Below are 9,736 nucleotides of genomic sequence, written 5' to 3'. Positions count from 1 at the left end.
GGATTGGGTAACTGTTCCTTTTTCCCCTTTGGGCAATCAGTAATTTTGTATCAGGTCGTGGACCATCATAGAGTTGAAGTGGCATATTCAAGAAGTAGTCTCTCCTACTTCCCAGATTGAATCCGAAGGTGTAGAATACTTTACTCGGTGGTTCTAATAGAGTTTGAGATGCAAGAAGTCTGTTCAGCGATATGGTTGTCTCCTGTGTCTCCGTGTATGATTCTCGTGGGAATTTGTTAAAGACCGCACTTCTGGGCCTGGTCCTCTGGAAATTCCCTCCCTGTGCTGTGCCGTGGGGACACTACGTTAGTAACAAAGAAACAAAATTTGCGGACGATGAGGCCCAGAAATCAGGATTTTAAAAAGATTCCCAGGTGATTCTAATGTGCAGCCAAGGTTGAGAACCACTGATCTAGAAAGAATGTTGGCAGTTTCCACCATTCACTAAATTTCCTGCTTACAACTCTGACACCTTTGACCCATTCCTCTCAATTCTGTTTCTTTCCTTTCATTATTCCTCTGCTCCCACTTTCTGGGGACAAGACCTAAAGCATAGCTGAGAAGGAGCAAAGTAGAGAGAAAATGTTTTAAGTACAATGTCAAGTAGCAAGAAAAGAATTTTAGTTTGGAAACTGACTGCAAACATGTCCTTCTATGGTACGTTGTTGAAATGTGTCCTTAAGAAGAATATTAATGACATCCTTTATTTCAGAGACAATTTTACCAAAAAAGCAAAGTTACAAACTAGGTGAATTCTAATCTTTCTTTACTATGACCATGTGACTCTATCAAATTCGTCTAATATTATCTTTAGCTGCTTTCAAAGCAGAAGATGAAATGTCATGTCCATGGCATAATGGTATCTCTTTTATTCCACTGGGGTCTGAAGTCTTGCTTTTCTAGTTTTTTATATGGAAACTTAGTCCTACATAGTATATGTGGTTTTTGCTTCACAGATGCCTCTGCTTTTTATACAAAGCCCTGGACATGGATGGAAATGAGGTGACCTATAATGTAAAGAGAAGCAGGTAGTTGCTTCTTAAAAAGAGAAGCCAAAAAGGAGGATTTACATGTAATCAAGAATATGATGTTTCTTGTCCATGAAGATGATTAGCACTGGTATAGTTTACCAAAATAGAAATACTATCAACCCTTCTCTGGGAATTTTTATTGTTTTCATTAGAGAAAATTTTCAATATGAAAAACTTAATTTCTGGATTTAATTTTCTAAATAAATAATACATTTATTAGAGAAAATTTTCAATAGGAAAAACTTAATTTCTGGATTTAATTTTCTAAATAAATAATACATTCATTAGAGAACATTTTCAATAAGAAAAACAATTTTTGGATTTAAATTTTCTAAATAAATAATACAACATTAGAGAAAATTTTCAATAAGAAAAACTTAATTTGGAGATTTAACTTTCTAAATAAATAATACATTCACATGACTAGAATTTTTTAAACTATAAAAGGACATTCAGTGAAATTTCTCCCTCTTACCCCATATCCTAGACAATCACTTCCCACTGCATCACATACTTCCCTTCCTCTGCCACTGGCAACCAAGGTTATTTGTTTTTTGTGTATTAATAGAAGATAAATAAATGGATAGATAGATAGATAGATAGATAGATAGATAGATTTATACTTTTATACACATGTATGTTATTTTTGTCATTCTTTACACAGTTTGCTAGCCTACTATCCACACATGTACTTAAGGATATATTTTAGAGATCTTTCCACATTAAGACCTTTCTCATTCCTTTTTACAACTTCCTGGTATTCCACATAATCCATCTATCATCATGTCTTTAAATAGCCCTCTATGTAGATTGTGTCTAATCTTTTGACATTGTGAACGTAGCAATAAACATTGTACGTATGTCATTTCTCTCCCATGTAAGTACATCTACAGGTCAAATTCCTAGAAATAGAACTACTGGCTCAAAGGGCTTGTACATATTAACTTCAATATCTGTTTACAGACATCCAAGTTGCTTCTGATGCACCTTAAAGCTTCATCATGAACTTACTATGCAAATAATTGTTTACACAATTAGGTTAAAGTATCCAAAGAGCCTATTGATGAAACTAAATAATTACTGAAGAAAATGAACATAGCTCTTTCAATTGGAAAGCCAAGCTGCTCACCAGTTGCTTATTTATTTGGTTTGCTGATATTTTATATTATGGTATAACCATATTTTACTAAATGATGTCTAAAGTAACTCTCTAGTGGGGCATTCTCCTCTGTCTCTTCTAGTGACCAGGGTCATGTAACTATATGCTATAGCAAAACTTCTGAAAATTTGATGAAAAGGCAAAAAGTAAGACATGTGTGATTTTAATAACTTCTTCAGAATAGTTGTTAAAGCAGGTGGAACTTTTTTTGTTCTACCCTGGGAAATGGAGCTGCTTTTGAATAATATTAATTCAGCAGCACCAGTTAAGGTAGTAGAAGCAGTCAGACATATTTTAAAACTTCACAGAAGTCTTTTTATGAATTTGTCAAATCTCTGAACCAAGCATTTCTTTGACTTTTTTCAGGAACCTCAGAAGAGCCTAAAACATTGAAAAGAACCCCAGTTGGAGTTTTGACCTGGCTGAATCTAGTGAATAAAATGAATTTCTACCAGTAGAAACTTTGATGAAAAGTAAAACTCCATGCCTTATGTTCCCGGATAAAGCCTCTATCACCCTGCCCATGACAATGTCCAGGGTTTTTCACATTTGGTATCTAACCTCAACTCATCCTTCCAAGGTAATTTTTTATTCCTACAGAGTAACAGAAACTTGCAAGATGTTCTGTCCACTTTGGTCCTGATGGTTTTCCTGCCAAAGACAAGGTACATCTCCCACAGTGAAGGCACATCTAAAACTTCCTCATCCTACCAGACTCTCTGAGCTGCTAAGTGAATTTTCCCCATCAATTTTTTATACTCTTATCTCAAAAACTACTTGTTCAACAATATTTTACTTGATTATTACACTGGAAAGCCAAAATAGCTAAAAAACAAAAACAAAAAAACAAAAAACAACAACAACAAAAACAAGGAGTAGTAAGTAGGGTTAGGTGTCCATGCAATATATGATCCTCTGTGACCTCCTCTGTTTCCCCAATTGTGAATTTATCCAGTTTTGCTGTAATTGCTTACTTGTCTGCCTTCTTGTGTACAAAGATTGTATTTTATGCAAGGAGCCACCTTAGAGCATGACACGTGATGGGTCTTCAGTAAAGACGTGTTGAATGACTGAAAGAATATCACTTAACTTTTTTGTGCTTCATTTTCCTTAATAAAAGGGTGTGGTTAGAAGCAGTACAGCAGTTAACTGGGGTGCCACCTAGGAATTTGGGGATAAGACTGTCCTCTGAGGATTAATCTATCAAATCAACCCACAATCAGAGCGGAAATACACAAAGTCATCTTCAGAAATGATCCCCAGGCCAAAGCCTGTTAAGTGTTAAAAGTGCTGTGTTATGTGAGCCATCAGGCTTCCCCTAAACTGGGGAAGAAGGCCCCCCAACATATGTTGGCAGAGGAATCCACCCTAAGACCTGCCAAACAAGTGTTGACTGTGATTTGACTTCCCAGGTGGTTCTAAGGAGAGAGAACACACGTGTTTGCTCAGAAATGTTTTGGGTCGTGTTTCTCTCACTGGGATTACTCTTTGTGAATTAATACAGTGGCCCTCTGGTTTTCTAAACCTATTGATGTGAGCGGAATTATACAAGGGATCCTTCTTTGTGTACTACCATTGCAGGAGGCTGAGCCCACAGGCCTGAAAGGAGGCACGGGATCAGGTAAATTCACCTACACGAGGCACCTGTGTGCTTCGTGGCCCGTGGGCTGCAGCAGCCAAGCAGCCTATCCTGGCAGGGCCCTGCCTCACCCCACAGGTTTCGTATAAAAGGTAGGCAGTGGTTACTGATCCCTGAACTACTGAGATCATTTCCTTGTGACTTCAGCAAAGCGAGTGCGGCTGCCTTGAGGCTTAAAGGAGGAAAAGAAAGGTAAGGGTGAAACGAGGCAATAACGGTGTATTTTGAAGTACTTCGAAAAATAGAAAGCTCTAAGAAGTGCAAAACAGAATATTTTTACCAGCATTTTTTTTAAGCCCACTCAAGAGGTCTGCTCAGAATTTAGCAGGACCCGCATATGTGCTCAACAGGAGAGGGGTAAGGATAGCTAACCTTGGAAATGATGACCTCAGTGTGTCCCTCTCCTTCAAACTTTGGGAGAGTCAACCATGAGCCTTCGTGGAGACAGTGGCAATAAATGTCTAAACTGTTACCCTCGAAGTACTAGGTTTCCTCATAAGAGCTTCTCAAAAAAATGCACGGAACTCAAGTTAATCTTAACAGATGACTGTGATCAAGACAGATGTGGAAATTTTCAGATGGTTTAGCAATTCTTATTCAGTTCTCTAATCTGGCTTCAAAAAGCCTTCCAGTCTTAATGATTTATCCTTATTGCTATGCAGAACTTTAATACTGCTATGCATCATTCTAACCTTTTCATCACATAAAAACATTGGCACTTTTGTGCAAGCCCAAGATAACTAGTAGCCTTTCAGGGCTAATAGGACCAATTATGGTAACTTAAAATAGATTTCCATTATTCCAGGCACCAACTCCCTACTATGTACAAAGCTTCATCTGTTATTATTAACAGTGATCCTAAAACTGTGCATTTGCTCCAAATCTGGCCAGTGTGAAAATCAAATGAGGATGGAAAAATAAATTACTACAAAATTATCTAGAATTAACAGCTAAAGAGAAAAAAAATATTCATTCAACAGACAGCTGCCAATATTCTGAGCCATTGACTCAGTTTCCGGTTCATTCACACTGCAAATATCCTTAATACTCCAAGGAATAAAACTGATGAAGTGTTTAACCATTTTCCTTTCATTATTTTGAATAGGTGTTATCAAAAGTTATAATTTAGGGGTGGGGGTATTTAGAAGGTCTTTGTGCAGCCATTCTTTCAACATAGTCAGTGTAGAGTTGTATTTACTTGATAAATATTTATTAGGCACCTATTATGTGCCATTATATGCACTATGCTATGAGCTGGGATGTAGTGATGAGTACTATAAGATAGTGTCCCTGACCTCAATGAGCTACCTGGCTCATGGGAGAGACATAAATCTCTCTATATAAAAGCCTAATATGCTAAGTGTCCGACCATTCAACTGTTCAACCAGTCACTATGACGTGCACTGACCACCAGGGGGCAGATGCTCTGACAAGTAGGTTAACTTGCTGCTGGGGTCTGGCCAATTGGGACTGGGCAAGATGGGCAGGACACACCCTGAAGCGCCCCCACAGTCCCTCCCCAGCCAGCCCCAATGGGCCCTGATCGGCCCCGATCAGCCCTGATGGGGACTGGGCGAGAGGGGCAGGACACGCCCTGAGCCCTCCCATAGTCCCTCTCTGGACTCTAAAATATTTCTTCTAATTAATTTTCTTTCAATGTGCACGAATCTGTGCACTGGGCCTCTAGTCAAATAATAACACAAAAACATCAAATAGCCCTGGCCGAGTGGCTCGGTTGGTTGGAGGTCATCCCGTAAACCAAATGGTTTCAGGTTCGATTCCTGATCAGGGCACATACCTAGGTTTCTGGTTCAATCCCCTGTCAGAACTCATACTGGAGGCAACTAAACTCTTCTCTCTCTTTCTCACCCCCCTTTCCTCTTTCTCTAAAATCAATGAAAACATATCCTGGATTAAGGATAGAAATATATTTCAAATAGCAAGAGTAATAATTGCCACAAAGAGAGACTTGTGGTATTATGAGGATGTGTAATAAGGGGACTTGACCTAATTTGGGAGGTCCAATGTGACTTCCCTGAGGAGGTGTCAATTAAACCAGGGTTGGAGTTCACTAGACAAAGGCAGGGTGGGAGGACGGGAGGTGTGCAGGGATGGCAAGGGAGGGAGGATGGTTCAGGCAGGGAGAGTCTGTGCAAAGATGGAGCAAATGTTTATCTGCATATGTTTTATCATCAATTCTTTCATACCTGGCATAAATGACTGTCACATAAAGGCGTTAAAATAAATCACCCTGTTCTGCCTATAGATTCTTCACACTTAGGAAATTCTTCCTGTGCACAGAGTCACCCTCCGCATTTTGATGTATTCTGGAACCAAGCAGATGGCTATAACCTTTACTGTTTTATGAACTCAAATCTGTATTTTAAGAGTCATAAAATCATAGTTAAGCAAGTAAAAATTGAATTTTCATGTTATCTTGCTTGGTTGCTAGACATCTGGCCCCAGTGATTTATCTTCTCTTCAGCAGGAAATTGAAACCTGCTTAATCTTTATTGTACTGGCCATAAACATGTTGCAAATGATAATTTTATAGGGCCATTCATTTTGTGTGGGGGTAATACAAATTACTGGGTCACCCACTATTGGCCTGTAGTAATTCTCTTTCTTTTTTCTCTTTTTTTTTATTGTTTCGTGTCTGCTTTATTTATCTCTCCTGCTATGGTATAAGTAATTCTCTTTCACAATAAAGTTCCACTTTCTTTCCTTCATGGTCCCTACATACTCACCCACATTAACTACAAAAAGCATTTCAGCCAGTGCTGAAATGTGACTTTGTGGATGACCCACATTGTCTCACACACGCTTCTATATCAGTGATGGCGAACCTTTTGAGCTCGGTGTGTCAGCATTTTGAAAAACCCTAACTTAACTCTGGTGCCGTGTCACATATAGAAATTTTTTGATATTTGCAACCATAGTAAAGCAAAGATTTATATTTTTGATATTTATTTTATATATTTAAATGCCATTTAACAAAGAAAAATCAACCAAAAAATGAGTTCACGTGTCACCTCTGACACGCGTGTCATAGGTTCGCCATCACTGCTCTGTATGCTTGTAGAGGAAAGGTCTCACCTCAGTTTCCAGTGTTGAAGAGCATGGAGAGTTTTGGTCTGTGAGGAACCAGCAGAGGTAAGCTCCCCAGTTCGCCATTGCCACCGGGGTGCTAGAAAGTGCACCCATTGGAGTTTGAGCCCTGACTCTGCTAAGACCTGTCTGTGGGTCGGTGACTTAAACTCTCATAGCTTCACTGTTCTCATCAGGAAAAACGAGTGAGGTTCTTATGAAAGAAAGTAAGTGATGTGTGTGAAAGAACTGTGCATATTGGAGGCATTTACTGAGTTCTTAAAGTTTCATTGGTTCCCCTTCTCCTAAGGCAGTGGTTCTCAACCTTCCTAATGCCGCGACCCTTTAATACAGTTCCTCATGTTGTGACCCAACCATAAAATTATTTTTGTTGCTACTTCATAACTGTAAGTTTGCTACTGTTATTAATTGTAATGTAAATATCTGATACGCAGGATGTATTTTCATTGTTACAAATTGAACATAATTAAAGCGTAGTGATTAATCACAAAAACAATATGTAATTATATATGTGTTTTCCGATGGTCTTAGGCGACCCCTGTGAAAGGGTCGTTCAACCCCCAAAGGAGTCGCGACCCACAGGTTGAGAACCGCTGTCCTAAGGCACCAGAATTTCCTTAACTGTGGTGTCGGCTCTGTGAAGGCAGCGACCGTGCTGTCGTACGTGCCACTCTGTTGTCGACACTTAACAACGCCCGGTGTGTGGTCGGTGTTCAATGGATTTTAGTTGAATGTTTGTGGGTGAAGAATTTCAGGTTTAAAAATTTCAGCACGTTTTATGGACATAGAAGGGGGAGATGAAATGACCCCCCTAAGGGACCCACACAGCAGGAATAAGTGGAGCTTGAATCCCAGAAACCGGGGGTTGTGGAGATGTATTGGCTGTCCAGCATGTGGATAGCTCACGGGGACTCTCAGGGGTGCAGGAAGCCAGAAGGGCAGATATTCCCACTCTCGGCCTCCTGGCCTACCCGCCATCAATCAGCTACTCCCCCTTGGGGCTGGCAATCCTGGCAGAGATGCAAACGGCCAGGTGGTGGAAGGCTAGCTTTGGCAGCTCAGAGGGACGTCCAGTGGTGGGCACACCAGCAGAGGTATTCTCACCAAACCATTCCTGTGGTATGAGTTTGGATGCATTTTTAGCTGCCTGGCCTCTCTTAACTCCTCTTTATTTTCCAATCTCAGATTCCCTAACCTCCCGGCTGCTTCTGTGGATTCCATATTGGTTTTCCAATCAATTTCCTTTCTGCCAAGTCAGCCAAGTTGGTGTCTATTGTTTGCATCCAGTGATCTGGGTCCTAGTCTATGGCCTCTGCCCCTGGCCTTGGTTTCCCAATGGGATCAACTCATTAAGCACTGTGTCTAGGGATATATTCCAAAGCCGTTTTTGTGTTAATTCTCAAAATATCTTCTTCAAATGGTCAGTGTTTTCACGATTCTTTCATGTGCTTAACAATTCTATAAAGTGTGCTACACATTCTTTAATGAAGTAGAATTATGCTGCCTCTGATCACTCTTTGTCTCTTTGTTTGTTTCACCTTTCCCAATGCCCAAGCTTCATTTCTTGTTCATCTGCTCTTTTAACTCTAGACACATTCCCCCTTAGCGTTTGTGTGATTTAATAAGCTTTTATTGTCCATAAACTACATGCCAGATAGTATGCTAGGGACAAGGATCCAAAGGTGAATAAGATAAGAATCATCTGTGTGAAGATAATAGTCAAAAGAATAAAATGTAAAATAGATTAATGCCAGGAGAGGCAACATATGCCACCGTGCTTCTCAAAGCAAGAAAGAAAATACAAAATTGAAAGCCTGGGACTTGATTCTGTGCGACATCTTTTCTACAGCAAAGCAACTCATGTATCCCATCAGTGTTTGCTGCCCCACTGCGCGCCAGGCACTGTGCAGGGCCAGGGTCTGGGTGATCTCTCCTGGTTCTCCTTGTCTTTCTGAGGGTGTGAGCCTATCTATACTCTGTGTGCACATGTGTAACAATACTTACTCACGAACAACTGAGAGACACTGCAGGATGTACAGCCGCAGTGGACAGCAAGAGGCTCTGCTGAAGTGACTGCAGTCACTGCTCTCTTTGAACTACATTTTTTTCCAGCTTGTGTTACTCCTTCTCCAGAGAACCATGCCGGCACATTTTTTTTCTTACTGCTGCCTATAATCCATCATTCCAAAGAGAGGCCTTAAAAACAGCGCTCGAGGGAGACGTTATTTCCTTTCCATTTCTCTCTCAGAAAGAGCAGCTTAGAATGGGAGGAGGAAAAATTGCATTTAGGTTAAAGGAATATAAATAACAGGAACGAATCTGCTTCTTCTCCCTTTTAAGAAGCTAAGCCTCAAAAGGACTCTTCATTTTAAAACAGGCCACCATCCCTTGGCCTGCTCTAAACGTTAATATTATATACCCGGTAATAAAGCCAGAGGGTTTTTAGTGAGAGCTGTTAAAGGGAAAGGGTGGCTGAGGCAGGTTTCTCTGGTGAATGAAAATCACGGGCTCATAAACACAGCGTGTGGTTAGTCCTGTGGTTAGCCAGAACTCTGAATGTGTGATTCTCCCCACTGTCTGTGTTGACAGGACAACTATCGACTTTTCTTGGTTGCAGTGCTCAAAATTTCAACTTGAAAAGAGAAAGGATTGGGAGTCCCTAGGCCTAGAGCAAGCAAAAGCCCTACAGAGCCAGGCTAAAACATTCCTGGTGTATGGATGTCTGGTGTGTGTGCTGGTTAGAGGGGCACCAGGGGAAATGCTATTTTCTCTCTTTAAAAGTGAATTTTGTCTTTAGAA

At 40.3% G+C, this 9,736-nt stretch overlaps 1 protein-coding gene across 1 annotated transcript in view; it reads right to left on the bottom strand.

Moving 5' to 3' along the window:
* Nucleotides 1-9,736, bottom strand: part of TMEM156 (transmembrane protein 156) — a 36,042-nt gene that overhangs the window by 5,166 nt on the left and 21,140 nt on the right. The window lies entirely within an intron of this gene.

This window comes from Myotis lucifugus, unplaced genomic scaffold, assembly GCF_000147115.1.
Source record: "Myotis lucifugus unplaced genomic scaffold, Myoluc2.0 scaffold_48, whole genome shotgun sequence".
Classification (NCBI taxonomy): Eukaryota; Metazoa; Chordata; class Mammalia; order Chiroptera; family Vespertilionidae; genus Myotis; species Myotis lucifugus.
This window is presented reverse-complemented; position numbering and strand designations above follow the sequence as displayed.